Source organism: Crocuta crocuta, unplaced genomic scaffold (genome assembly GCF_008692635.1).
Source record: "Crocuta crocuta isolate KB4526 unplaced genomic scaffold, BGI_CrCroc_1.0 scaffold162, whole genome shotgun sequence".
NCBI lineage: Eukaryota > Metazoa > Chordata > Mammalia > Carnivora > Hyaenidae > Crocuta > Crocuta crocuta.
This window is the reverse complement of record NW_027529433.1, coordinates 127,871-141,509: the sequence shown is the minus strand read 5'-3', so window position 1 is coordinate 141,509 and position 13,639 is coordinate 127,871.

The following is a 13,639-nucleotide window of genomic DNA, read 5'->3' as shown; positions in this document are numbered from 1 at the left end:
CAGAATGCCCAAACTCTTTCTTCATATTTTCCATAAGTTGCTATCTATTTCATTATTAACCAGATTCTTTCCATTTTGCAGTAAAACCCAGATTGAGTCCCATGACTTTTGTCATGTGTCTTTGACTGTCCTAGTATCAGAAACGTCTTTGTCTTTCACAGTCCTATATTGTGTTAAGAATGCCCACTTACCACTTTATGCTGCCTTGCATTTTATTTGTATTTTCATAGATTCAGCTTTTTAAATCAGCTATGTCATAAACTTCCCGAAGGACAATATTATATCTTTGCATCTTCAATTTCTAGCACACAGCCTTGCTGTTGGAACCTGATCAAAAAATGTTTATTGCTATTGTTGAAGGTAATGATGAGAGTATCTATATTCAGGAAAGAAAGTAAAAACAAATGAGGAAAGCTAGTTATTGAACAAGCTAGTTCAGAGTATTTTGCATCTAAAGCCAATGGCATAAATAGTAAATCATCGAAGGTTGATTAATAATTTGTATCATTGTTATTGATCTCATAACATTAAGAGAAACATAATACATATTTTTCTTCCGTGCTTGGCTAATGAGTGATGTTATAAGTGATAATAAACAAAGGTAAAATACTTTACTCTTTTAAGAAACTAGGTTGAGGTTAGGAGAAAATAAGGTTATTATTTTAGAATTATAATATCAACCACTGAAACTGATTTTTTTTGCTTGCGTTTACATTGTTATTTTAAATTGAAACCAATTGTAACTATCAGTAAATGGAGTCCTTTTTGTATTTTCTTCTTCTTTTTTCTTATAACCTTTTAGAAAAGGATGTCAAGTCTAATTGGGCTGGAGTGATTTATATGTAGTTCTTAGGCTACCATGGGTGAATTAGCTAATGCATCAAGGTTGGCATAGAGAAGACTACTCAGGAGAGACTGAAGTGTGGGGCTTTTATTATTTGAAAGTGAAGGAAATGGTCTAGAGGTGTCAAACAGATGGAGAGAAAGACAGGATTATATTATATCAGAAGCTCATGAAGAATTTCAAAACGGAGAGATTAGTCAAGTGCCAAGATTAGGGACAGTTCTACCAGAAGGCTGGAAGAGAATATTAACATAAATACTTAGAGTCACGTGCCTCTTAGTGAATTTTAATTTAAGCTTGAATCGGAATCAACATTGAGATATTTTGAAATTTTATAAACAAATCCATGCTAAAATCTAACTTTTTCCTAATATGACCAAATATACAGAATTAATTCTCTCCTTATATCCAAGGCAGGCACTAGACAGTATTTAAAAGAATAGCTAAGACAATATATATACACATACATCTACCATATATGAATAGATATGTATACTTTTTTTGCATTAAGGTCATTAGAAAGCTCACTTGTGGTTTATTTTAAGTGCTGAGGAAGTAAAAGGATTTTAGAAGGAGGCTTTGAACAGTGAGAGTAGAAATAGCTTTATATACATTTATCTTCAATACTTCCGTTCACAGGCCAGCTCAGCCAATACATTCCCCTGCAAATAGGAAATCTGAACTTCTTTCTTAACCATAATCTAATTGTTCCAACATATGGCTAAATTAAGGTAGGAAAGGTTAAACTGGAAGACCCAATTTGTAAACACAGAAAAGAGGAAGTATTTCTCCATTTTGTGTCTAATTGCTACTAACCTTGTTGCAATCCTGCCCTAAATGTCAACTAGAACATGCTTGCTGGTGTAAATACCCAATGTCACATCTCTTTTGAGCTTAAAGGCAGGTAATTTGGGAACATGGAAATAAAAGCCTTATCAGTAACTTCAGAATCCTGTAAATGTCCTCTGCACTAAGCCCTCCTTACCCCCTTCCAATAACACTTAAGTAGAAGTACAAAGTTTTTAGAATTAAAAGTAAGCTAAAGTGATTTAACTCAGTCCTTTACTTTCTGGATAAATAAACGGAGTCTCCTGAGATTAAGGAATTGTTCCAAAATTGCCCTAGTATCCTGTGAAATGTTCTCAGCCACCTATCTCTGTACATCAAAGTACTTAGAATACAGTTGTAATTAATGTATTTCTTCTAGAACATAACTAGGAATTAATTATCTCTTCCTCTATGTTTATTACCTCATAACTCTATTACAGAATTTTGCATAGTTCAACTCATTAGTTAGGTATATACCTATCTTCTTCATTATACTTTAAGCACATTGACTGTTCATGTCAAATTTATATTGAAACCTTCTAGCATTGCCTACTACCCACCGCAAGCACAATGCCTTTTACCTGTAAGGTTAAAGGAAAGTTTGCTGAATTGAATCACCTCAAAACCACAGAGGAAGTATGTTAGCAGGAGAAAACCGCAAAGTGATTTCTGATTGAACTCTCAGGTTTATCTTCTATAAAAAAATAACAACATAATTCGATTTGGGACTCGACTCATTTTTATGGCCTCTTCCCTCTTAGTTTCTTCTCGTCAGCTTCTCAGTGCCTTGCCACACAAATGCCTGAGCATTCCTACAAATTGAATTACGATGTCAGGAATCTGTTGCCTCTAGAAGGAAGTCTGAAGTGTTTCACATACCTGTCTCCTTCTCATTTTGAATGTCCCTTTCTATTTGAATCTCACTCTTTTAGTAGCATCCTGCTTGCTTTCTCTGACTCAGCTCTCATCAGCAGTCTGTTTCTACATGCTCATAATACCATTTTCCTCTGTCACGACTCTGAATATAACACTGCCTTCATCAAAACCTTTTTGACAAAGCTTGCTGGATAGCTAAAAACCTGAGATGCGAACTTGATTTTGTGATCTAGATGTTAAAAACTACATTGCTTTACTATACTTGGCCTGAGTGTGGCATTCTTTACTCTGAATTAATTAAGTTGTATGGAGGAAGTAGAAACTATCTTTGGATAAAGTTGAGTGAACAGAGTTGTTCATCAGACTCTGGCAACCCCTAAAATAGATTTTTTTGATGCCCTAAATTACTATGCATGAAACTTAAACAGGTCACTGCCGAATGGAATTTTGTACTCCAATTTCATAGACAGTCACTATGCTCTATTTTTGTGTATCTAAAAACAATAGAGACATATTTATTGTCCAAAAATATGCTCGATCATTTTGTGGTATGGTTTGATGCCTTTGTGGATTTTCTTGTGGCTGTTAGGCTTGAACTATTTGAAGATTACTTGTTATCTGAGTATTGCTATTAGAATAGTGTACAGAGTTCAGGAGCTATCCCCCTCAGCTGGAATATCTGTAAGAAATAAAAATGGAAAACCGTGTACATTGCTTTACTGAATCTCTATTTTTAAAAAAAATCCTTATTTTTTTAGAGCAGTTTTAGGTTCACAGCAAAATTAATAGAAGGGTATAGATAGCACTCAAATTCTCCTTTCCCCACAATCTCCCCCCTTACCAATATCCCCCGGGAGTGATGATGAATCTTTTATATCGACACATCCTTATCCTCCAAAGTTCTTAGTCAGTCTTGGTGGTGTGCATTCTGTGGGTTTGGACAAAAGTATAATGAGATGTATCCACTATTATAGTATTGTACAAAATATTTTCACTGCCCTAAAAATCCTCTGTGGTCTGCTTATTCATCCTTCTTTCCACCTAACCCCTGGAAATCACTGACCGAGTTTCCATTTTTGATGCTTCTCAGTAATTGAAGAAGCTAAGAATGAGTTTCCATGAGATCCCATCCTGAATGAATATAGTCCTAGCAACCATTAAGAAAACACAACAAAGCACAAATTTAGGAGCTTAAACTACATGTTATTTATTTAAAAATATGTCCTAATACTGTCTAACCTCTATATAGGAGAGGATAAGTATAAGTATTAAGATAAAATTAGTGCAGTTAGGAGTATATTCCTGGCGCCTTTAAAAAGGGTAAAGCCTTTTTTCTATCTAGTTAACTGTCATGAAGTCTGGTTTACATTCCTGATAATTAATTCAGTGATTGACCTTTGATGGTATTATTTTCTATTTTGTAGTTTTGCTATTAAAAATCATGAGCTATTTTTAATCAACTTCATAATTTAAGGTAAAATTAAGGTTCATGGCTTTATTTTCATTTCAGTGTAAACTATGTATGTCATTTTGTAACTACTCTTTGAAAAGCTAACTGTGAAAATGATTTCTTTCTGCCATTTAAAAAAATAATTGAATTTGAAGCATATTTTGTCTCATTGATTCTTCAAAGTTCTGGTTGTCAAAAGGTATTTTTTTTTCTTTAGGGTCTAGAGAAAAAAGATGAGTCTTAAATAATATAACACTTAAATTTAATGCCTGTAATCTTTCTGATATTATGTATGCTAGTATTATCAGATAATAAGAGAAATAATAGACCCATGGCTATAATTTCCATTCTTAACTTGACCTCTAGGAAGGGGGTAATTTGATACAATCCACATTTGTTGTTTTGATGCAGTGACTATTTTGGTTAAAATTTTTATTGTTTTCATTTGAAAATGGAAGCAGGTTTTATCCCAAACCATGGATTGGGCAATGATGACATTAATCAATTGATCAATTAAAAAAATACCAATAGTCTGTTCTTTATGTTTTGAGTCATCTAGTTTGTGTTCTTGTATCAAAATATTCATTAGCAGTTATTGAGACTATTTGGAGTATTCATGCAATGAAACGAATAATTCATAGGAGAGCCTGGGTGGCTGAGTTGGTTAAGCATATGACTCTTGATCTTATCTCAGATTTTGATCTCAGGGTCGGGAGTTCAAGACCTGTTGGGCTCTGCACTGGGCATGGAGTCTACTTAAAAAGTAATAATAAGAATTCATAGAATAAAAGACATATATATATATATATATATGTTGGACAAGTGAGCATTACAGTACCTCTATCTAGTTTTGAGGCTACATGCTTAGATGGACTTGTATTTTATATATTGGTAAAATCATTCTCTGTAGAAGCTTTTGTGTTCTCCTGTTCAACAGAACGCATGTTCTGTCAAGGGAAGGGTGAAGCATTTGATGCTTGGAAAAGTTGTAATAGGGCAGTAATTTTAGAACCCTAATTGCCTTGCCAGATACATTTCTGTTGTTTTTTCTTAAAGACATTGCATGATTTTCTCTTCTTTAGAAGTGTTTACCAGCACATTGGTAAAAGGGACTATAATCACTTCTATTTTAATTTGTACTTGAGGAACAGTTTTTGGGAAAAAACACCCACTTGATCTGTCAAAATACATGAAGACTTCTGCTTATGCTGTCTTTGAATTTCAATCTCTATAAAATTATACTCTAAACTAGATTAAGCTATTATAGTTAGAATATATAAGATTACCACCTACCAAGTTCTAATGTTATTTAGAAATTAAAAGTGCAGTTATATATGAAGAGGAATCTGAAAAGGACCTCCATTAAATTCTCTTTTGCTCTCATTTCTTTTTTTATAATACTTTTCACATAAGGAATGATAAACTATGAAAATTGTAATAGATCTGGAAGTAAACGATATCTAAATTTGTCCTCTTAAGAATTATAGCTTTATTATCTAGAATAATTATGCTTATTAATATTTCTGTAGGGATAGTGGCTTAGAAAATTTTCAGTTAAATGGGACACTGTGCTGCAGTTGATACCAATAAATTTTGGAACACACACGCACACACACACACATGCAGAATTATAGTTTCAGTTTCTGTGTCATAAACTTCCTTAGCAACCTGGACCTCTTTACATCATGTTTTTATGACTTGTTTGATATTTGTCTTCCTTGGTCTAAGCTACCCTAGGGCAACAACTAAGTCCATTTTGTTCACCACTTTATCTTGAGTGACTAGCATGTGGAAAGTTATTAACAAATACCTGACAAATGTTAAAAAATGAAGTTTATTTTAAAAGTTAAAAAACAAAAGCGTGTCTCAGCAGGTCAGTCGGTGGAGTGTCCAAGTTTGGCTCAGGTTATGCTCTCACAGCTCTTGAGTTTGAGCCCCACCTTGGGCTTTGTGCTGACAGCTCAGAGGCTGGAGCCTGCTTTGGATTCTGTGTCTCCCTGTCTGCCCCTCTCCTACTCACACTCTCTCTCTGTCTCTCTCTGTCTCTCTCAAAAATAAACATTAAAAAAATTAAAAGTAAAAAAAATTAAAAATAAAAAAGAGCAAAAAATCCATAACTAAAATTAGATTTCATGTCCAGTGTCCTTAACTGAATCTTTGTAGGACATTGACAGTTGAGAGAAAAATGTTTTCCTATTCTAAGTTACTTGTTCTTTTTTACAAATCTTCCAGATCTATTAATAAGAAATGGTATTAAATTTGTTTGAGGTACAGTGATCCCAATTATAAACAGAGTGGGAGGCAACTTCCGTGGTATAATTTGAGGGACAGAGAAAGGTGTGTCTGTTCAAAAATACCCCCCACCTGGCTACCACATCATTGGAATCCTCATCGAGTTGTGTGTTGTTGTTGCTAAAGTGTCTCCAGGAGACACATTTTAAACTTATTTATTCTGGTTGTTGTAAAAACAAAAGGACATACTACCTTATTTATGAGGCCACTTGTTAAATGACATCAGATGTGCTATCATTTTGTTGAATAGGCAGAGATTTTCCACCTGGAAATTCGAGAAAGGGGTGAAAACTCTCTAAAAAGACCTGTTAAGCTTCAGAAAAGGATTAGAAGGTATTCCTCTAAGAAGGGTAAGTGGATAAGAGATTAAACAATGTCAGCAAAGAGATTATCAGTGTAAATCTAATAAAAAAAAACCCAAAACATTCCTGAAGTATGGAAGAAACTTGGAATGTGGAAATTCAATGTATTATTCATGTATTTGGTTTATGGAATGAGTAGGATGACAGGGCCAAAGTTTGATGACCAGGGATGGGGGACAGACCTGGGGGTGAGAAAGGTAAATTGCTTAGCAACTCAAAGGCCATCAAAGCAACGAGACCTTGTCAGAAGAGACACCCTGGCTTGGGGGATCACCATCTGCCCATTCACCTAAGCCAGGAAGCACAGGAGAAGTAGGGCTAGGGGTGGTGCAGATTTCGCCTGATTTACATAAGCCTAAGTGGGATACTGGGATTTATAATAATAAACATAGATTTGGTCTTATCCCTGTTTCTGGAACAGAGCTCCTAAAACCTTTGAAATTTCTTAAGTGAAAAGAGCAACAAAGATGTCTTTTTTTTATGTTAATGAGGTGACTTTTAGACGGTGCCTAGGGATGAGGCTGGGTGCCCGAACCAACCATGATTTGAGGATTAGAACTTTCAGTTCCACCTTGGGGCCTCCCGGCAGAGGGGAGGGGCTGGAATTTGAATCAATCGCCAAAGGCCAATGGTTTAGTCATGCCTATATAATCATGCCTAGGTAATGAAGTCATAAAAATCCAAAAAGATAGGGTTTGAAGAACTTTAAGGTTCATGAATAGGCGGGGATTCAGGGAGAATAGTGCACTCTGAGAGGGTATGGAAACTCTGTGCCTTTCCTTTATACCTTGCCCTACACATCTCTTTCAGCTGGCTGTTCCTAAATATTATAATAATCAGGTAATCAAAGGGGGATGAAGGGGAGGCAAATTAAGGAACAGACTCTTTTTTTAAATGTTTATTTCCTGAGAGAGAGAGAGAGAGAGAGAGAGAGAGAGAGAGAGAGAGAGAGAGAGAAAGCTAGGGAGGGACAGAGAGGGAGACAGAGATCCCAGGCAGGGTCCACGCTGTTAGTGCAGAACCCAAAGGTGGGGCTCAAACTGATGAACTGTGATATCATGACCTGAGCCAAAATCAAGAGTCTGGATGCCTAACCTGCTGAGCCACCCAGTCACCCCAAGACTCTTAACTATAGAGAACAAACTGATGGTTACCAGAGGGGAGGTAGGTGTGGGATGGGTGAAACAGGTGATAGAAATTAAGGAGTGTACTTGTTGTGAGGAGCACTGATGTTGTATAGAAGTGTTTAATCACCTGAAACTGAACATTACACTGTATGTTAACTAAACAGAATTTAAATAAAATCTATTTTTTTTAAAAAAATAAACAGGTATCAAGAAAGTAAATTTTTTCTGATTTCTGTGAGCTGTTCAAGCTCTAGTAACAACCTGTACTTCTGACTGTCCTCTGAAGTTGGGGGTCAAGGGGAGCCATGGTTGTAGGACTGAACTCTTAAATCTGTGGGATCTGATGCTCTCTCTAGGTAGAAAATGTCAGAATTGGCTTAAAATTTGAGTTAAATTGTAGGACACTCAGTTGGTTTTCTGGGCATTGTTGGTGGTTTGGAGGATCCTCTCACCCTCCATACACGTTAGCATTGAGGGCTGTTTGGTGGTGTGAGGAAAACCTTCATGCTTCAGATGAGTAGAAGTGTTCTGTGGGAGTCTGGTAGTAGTGTGAGAGTAAAAAAGAAACACAGAAGGACTGGGTTTTTCCTTACACCTGTAGATCATACTGCTTTTCCTATTTACTGCTTTTCTTTTTCAAGATTGCTTTGCTATTTGGGGTCTTTTGTGGTTCCATACAAATTTTAGGATTGTTTTTTCCAGCTCTGTGAAAAATGCTGGTGGTTATTTGATAGGGATTGGATTGAATGTGTCGATTGCTCTGGGTAGTATAGATATTTAAACAATGTTTGTTCTTCCAATTCATGAGCATGGAATGTTTTCCATTTCTTTGTGTAATCTTCAATTTTGTTCCACACTGTTTTATAGTTTTCAGAATACAGGTCTTTCACCCCTTTGGTTGGGTTTATTCTTAGCTATCTTAGTGGTTTTGGTGCAATTGTAAATGGGATCGATTTCATAATTTCTCTTCCTGCTCTTTCATTATTGGTGTATAGTTTTTATTAAAACTTTATTTAAGTTTTTATTAAATTCCAGTTAATATACAGTGTAATATTAATTTCAGGTGTACAGTATAGTGATTCAACACTTACATGCAACACCTGGTGCTCATTACAAGTGATTTCCTTAATCCCCATCATCTATTTACAAAGGTTAAATCACCTGTCTGGAGACTGCTAGGAAGAGAGCATGCTCAGATTTAAATATAAATAGTCACTCTCTCCTGTGGTTCGTTTGTTTTTTGGCTTCTCCTCTGTAGGTACATTACTCATTTATTCAGTGGAAGAATCCTTGGGTTAAGAAAACAGGTAAAAAGTGACTCAAATTCTTGGTGATTCAGGAGACTGAATGTTTATTATGGGAATAATTAATCTATTACTTTCCTTCCTTCTTGGTTTTGCTGAGTAGCCACTGCCGAAGACCTTCTCACCTTTCATGAAGAGAAACTAACCAAAATCTACACAAGGTAAACTAAAACTACTTTGTTGAGGGCTTTTATCATGAATGTGTTTTGTACTTTGTCAAATGCTTTTTCTGTGTCTATTGAGAGGATGATACAATTCTTATCCTTTCTTATATTAATGTGGTATATCATGTTGATTGATTTGTAGATATTGAATAACTCTTGAAAACCAGGAAGAAATCCCACTTGATCTTGCTGAATGATTATTTAATGTATTGTTGGATCTGATTTGCTAGTATTTTATTCAAGATTTTTGCTTCTGTGTTCATCAGGGATATTGGCCTAAAGTTCTCTTTTTTACTGGTCTTAATATGGTTTTGGTATCAGGGTAATGCTAGCCTTATAGAATGAATTGGGAAGTTTTCCTTCCTTTTTTATGTTTTGGAGTAGTTTGAGGAGAAAAGGTGTTTATTCTTCTTTAAATGTTCGGTAGAATTCACCTCAAAGCTCACTGCCCTTACCAGAAGTTAGCTATTTTTTCTTGAATAAACACTCCTTGGATTCTGGTGTGTATTAGTTAGTTTTCAGAGCTCTGAGAAAGTTGGTTTTGTCCTTGTTTTCTTTACTTTTATGGAGGAGTGCATTTTCGGGGATGCTTATCCTCCTGGTCCAGAAGGCTGTCTCTTCAACAGTATCTCAGTAGTTTCCTTTCTTGCCAACTTGGATCAAGCATGTAATTTGACATCAGTGAGCCCTAATCTCTTCATCTGTAAAGTAAAAACCATCACATAAGCCTCATCAGGTTGCTGTAGATAATGAAAGTTACCCAGCTCTGTGCATTGATTGTAGTAGGCTGTTAAGAGAGATGGTTTCTCCCCTTCTTCTTGTGTATTTCTAGTTCATTGTGCACTATTGAAATCTTCCGTAAGTGTAGCTTACAAACCGGAAGTGATTATTCACACTTTTGAAAATCTACTACTCTGCTTACATCTCCGTGCCTTCCATGTTTGAATCCTAATTTAACTTTCCATTAAGAGATTTTTCTATACTCTGGCATTAATGCTTGGCTCCAGCCAGCCTGTTTCAGTCAATTGTACTTGGAGTACATATGACATGGAGGTTTTTTCAACTATTAATCTGTTTACTATCTGGGTTTTCCTCTCTTTTATCTCTGCTTTCTCGCTGATACCCTGCACACTGTTTCCTGCCCCCTCCCCCCATTCCCAAACCAGAGCAGATCAATGAATCAAGGCATTTCTTACTTGACAGAAAGGCAAAAGCATTTGGTCCCTGCTAGCAGAGCTGTTTCTGGGTGTCCTACCCTTCAAAGCCCTCTCTGTCTTTATCCTATACACCTCTAAGGTGCTCAAGTGCTACCATCTCCTTTAAATGTTCATTCACACCCACTTTGAAGCTCAGTCTATTTCTGTACATGATTGAAATCAGTTTATTTAGGTATACTATCTTTTGGTCTCTATGATTGCTTTATGACCAAAGCTTTGGCAAAGTGTATATATTAGCATATCAGTTCAATGTACAAACATCAGAAGAAAATAAAATTTTAAAAGGTTTGAGTATAAAAATAGGCAGTATTTCAGAAAGGCACTAATAAAAGGAATTTTTGTGCAGTTTGTTCCTGCATAATTTTGCCCATGGCTTCTAAAATAAAAGTGAGTTATCTTTTAAACCGTGCCATTCGGAAAATGTAACTTTAGATACTATCAATTAAATAGCTTCTGTAAATGATTAGGAAATGCACACACATTTTGCTACTTCATATCAAACAACTCCATACTGTTCTTGTCAAGCATATTACTACTCTTGGTATTTTCAAGGTTTATAGTATATACATTCTTAAACTGACCAAATACCTACATCATTTTAAGTGATAAAAACATTTTGCAGCCTTTGTTCTGTGGACGAGTAGTCTATTCCGTGACAAGGCTGTCCCATAACTGATGTAACCTACATCCTCTTATAGGACATGTATGATAGTTTCCATTTTTCTTAGTAAAGCAATATTCTGATGATTAATCTCAGCAAGTTTTGCTCACATAAGATTCCTATCCTTTCCTCCTTAGCTTTATGAAGAAAAAACCAAGAAAAGTTAAAAAAAAAAAAAAAAGTCTAGGTAATCATTGGCTCTCATGCTGACCAAGCATACAGGAATTTCAATTAATGTATACTAAACCTACCATAGTTCACCCATAAAATTAAAATGTAAATGCCTTTCTCCCTGAGATTTTGAAAGTTGCGGTTCGATAGCATCTGAAAAAAGATACACTATCAAACAGTGCAGTATATTACTAATTTCATTGTTGAGGCAGTTTTATGAAATGACTGCCACCCCAGCACTGCTTTTATGCTTTATTACTTTTTGACATAAATGACTACTTAAAAAAAACTGAAAATACTATGAAAATGTCAAAACAGTCCTGGGTTCTACACATCCCTAACTTTATAGAATCTAGCAGATCATGAGGTTTCAAAATATGTTTTCATTAGGAATTCCTGACACATATCTTTTTGGAACAATACATGACTTTTTTCAAATATTTCATTGATGAACTATTGTATTAGAAATTATAAACCTAAAACTTTAATAGGGGGATTATTGTCCCTGTAATTGCAGTCCAATCCACCAACTATAGCGATGGCATTTTGTGTATTTTAAAAAAAGGTCATCATCTCTACATGTGCCTTATAAATACAGATGTTAAAATAATCACTTTTAGTTTGTTAGGTTAGTGCCTTTGATAATATTTCCAAAAATTACACTGAAACCCCTACCCTCACAGAATGAGTTAAGGTTGGAGAGCTTTATTTTTAACAATCTACCTAAATATATACTTAGGTTAAAGGAGAGACAGTGTGCATTAATAATACAAAATGCTACCATTTATAATTGCCTAATGAAAAAGAAAAAGCTCTTCACTGACTCTGTTGAGTGGAGTGTCTGTATGTAAGTGAAGTCTCTGCACCATTAGCTTTGATCTTCTGTTTAGAAGTGTTTAACAGAGAAGCAAATGCCATAGTAAATATGCCACAACTTTGCAAGGGATAAGCAGTGAAGCAAACATTTAGTAAGATGCTACTATGTAGTGAGCACTGTCCTAGGTGGTGGAGGCCCCAAGATCAGTGAATGGTGGTTTTTGTGTCTGACGAGTTGATAGTTTAGGGAGAGAAACAGATTCTTGGACAAGTCATCTTAATATAATTGTTGTAAATTATTATTTAGGCAGAAGCACTACAAATACTTTGGGGAAAAGAGTATTGACCCTGTCTGGAGAGGTGAGGTAATGGTTAAACTCAATCGTCAAAGATGAACGCTACTCACATAGAGGTACTCTGAAGTCCAGCTCCTGATGATCTGACTTGCTCTTATAGGCTGTTTTGTAATTCATCTGCCTAGAGCAGGCACCTTTCTGTAATTTCTGTATTGAGTGTGGTTTCTTTTTGTGTTGATTCACTCAGAAGGGGCATTTATACATTTATACAAAGTGTTTATATAAATTAAGCCATTTATGTGATGGTACTGTACTGTTTACCTTGCACTGTTGATGAGAGGGCTAGAACTTCTTTTCATGTCCTTTTTAACTCAAATTTTCTAAGCTCTAACATCCTTTACTCTCTCTTCTGGAAGCTTCCACATATCCTGAGCTTTCCTGTCTGTGGATGGTGAAGAGCTATCAGATTGAGAAGCTGATGGAAAGGGCTGGTCTGGCTCTCGGCTGTCTCTCTGTGGTCTAGATCAAAGTCAATACAAACTGAAGGAAATGTGGGCAACTGGCTGACTACTCAAGGGAATGGTTCTCAAAAGGCAACAGCTGCACATTTAGTTAGAGTCCAGAAAATTTAGCTTCCAGGGACTAGTGGTTTCCTTACTTTATTTTCCTTTCTATGTGGTGTATACCTTCCTCCTAATAGTTTGCTTCTAGAGATGCTGCCAGTGGAAAACTTCTGCCATAACTCTGAATCTTCTATCTTCCACTGTTCTCAGGCTCTGTTTACGTTTGTACATTCGATGATTTCACATGTACTTTTCCCTGTGGAGCCTTGGTAAAGGGAAGAGGTTCCTGGGGGAAACAGCTGGAAAAGTTCAGAGAACTAAATTCAGACAAGGTGTTCATATAGGGAAAACAGATTTAAATTTGGAAATACTATACTACCATGTGTGTATGCTGGAAATTACTTAGAAAAGAACACTTTGAAAATGCACTAGGATAGTGGCCAGTATATACAGTCACTTAGTTAAATTGAATGAAGGATTCAGATAAAACAGATCTCCAAGAAACAGGTCCGTAGTACTGGTAATGAACAGTGCGCAGTACAATATCACAACTCCAGCAAAGAGAAGCTTGGTACTATGTTTGAAGTTGGTAGGCAAATATTAACCCTATAGATAATAAAGGATTGATAGTAAGTAGTTTCAATTGCTCTTGTGCTCATTGAGCAAGA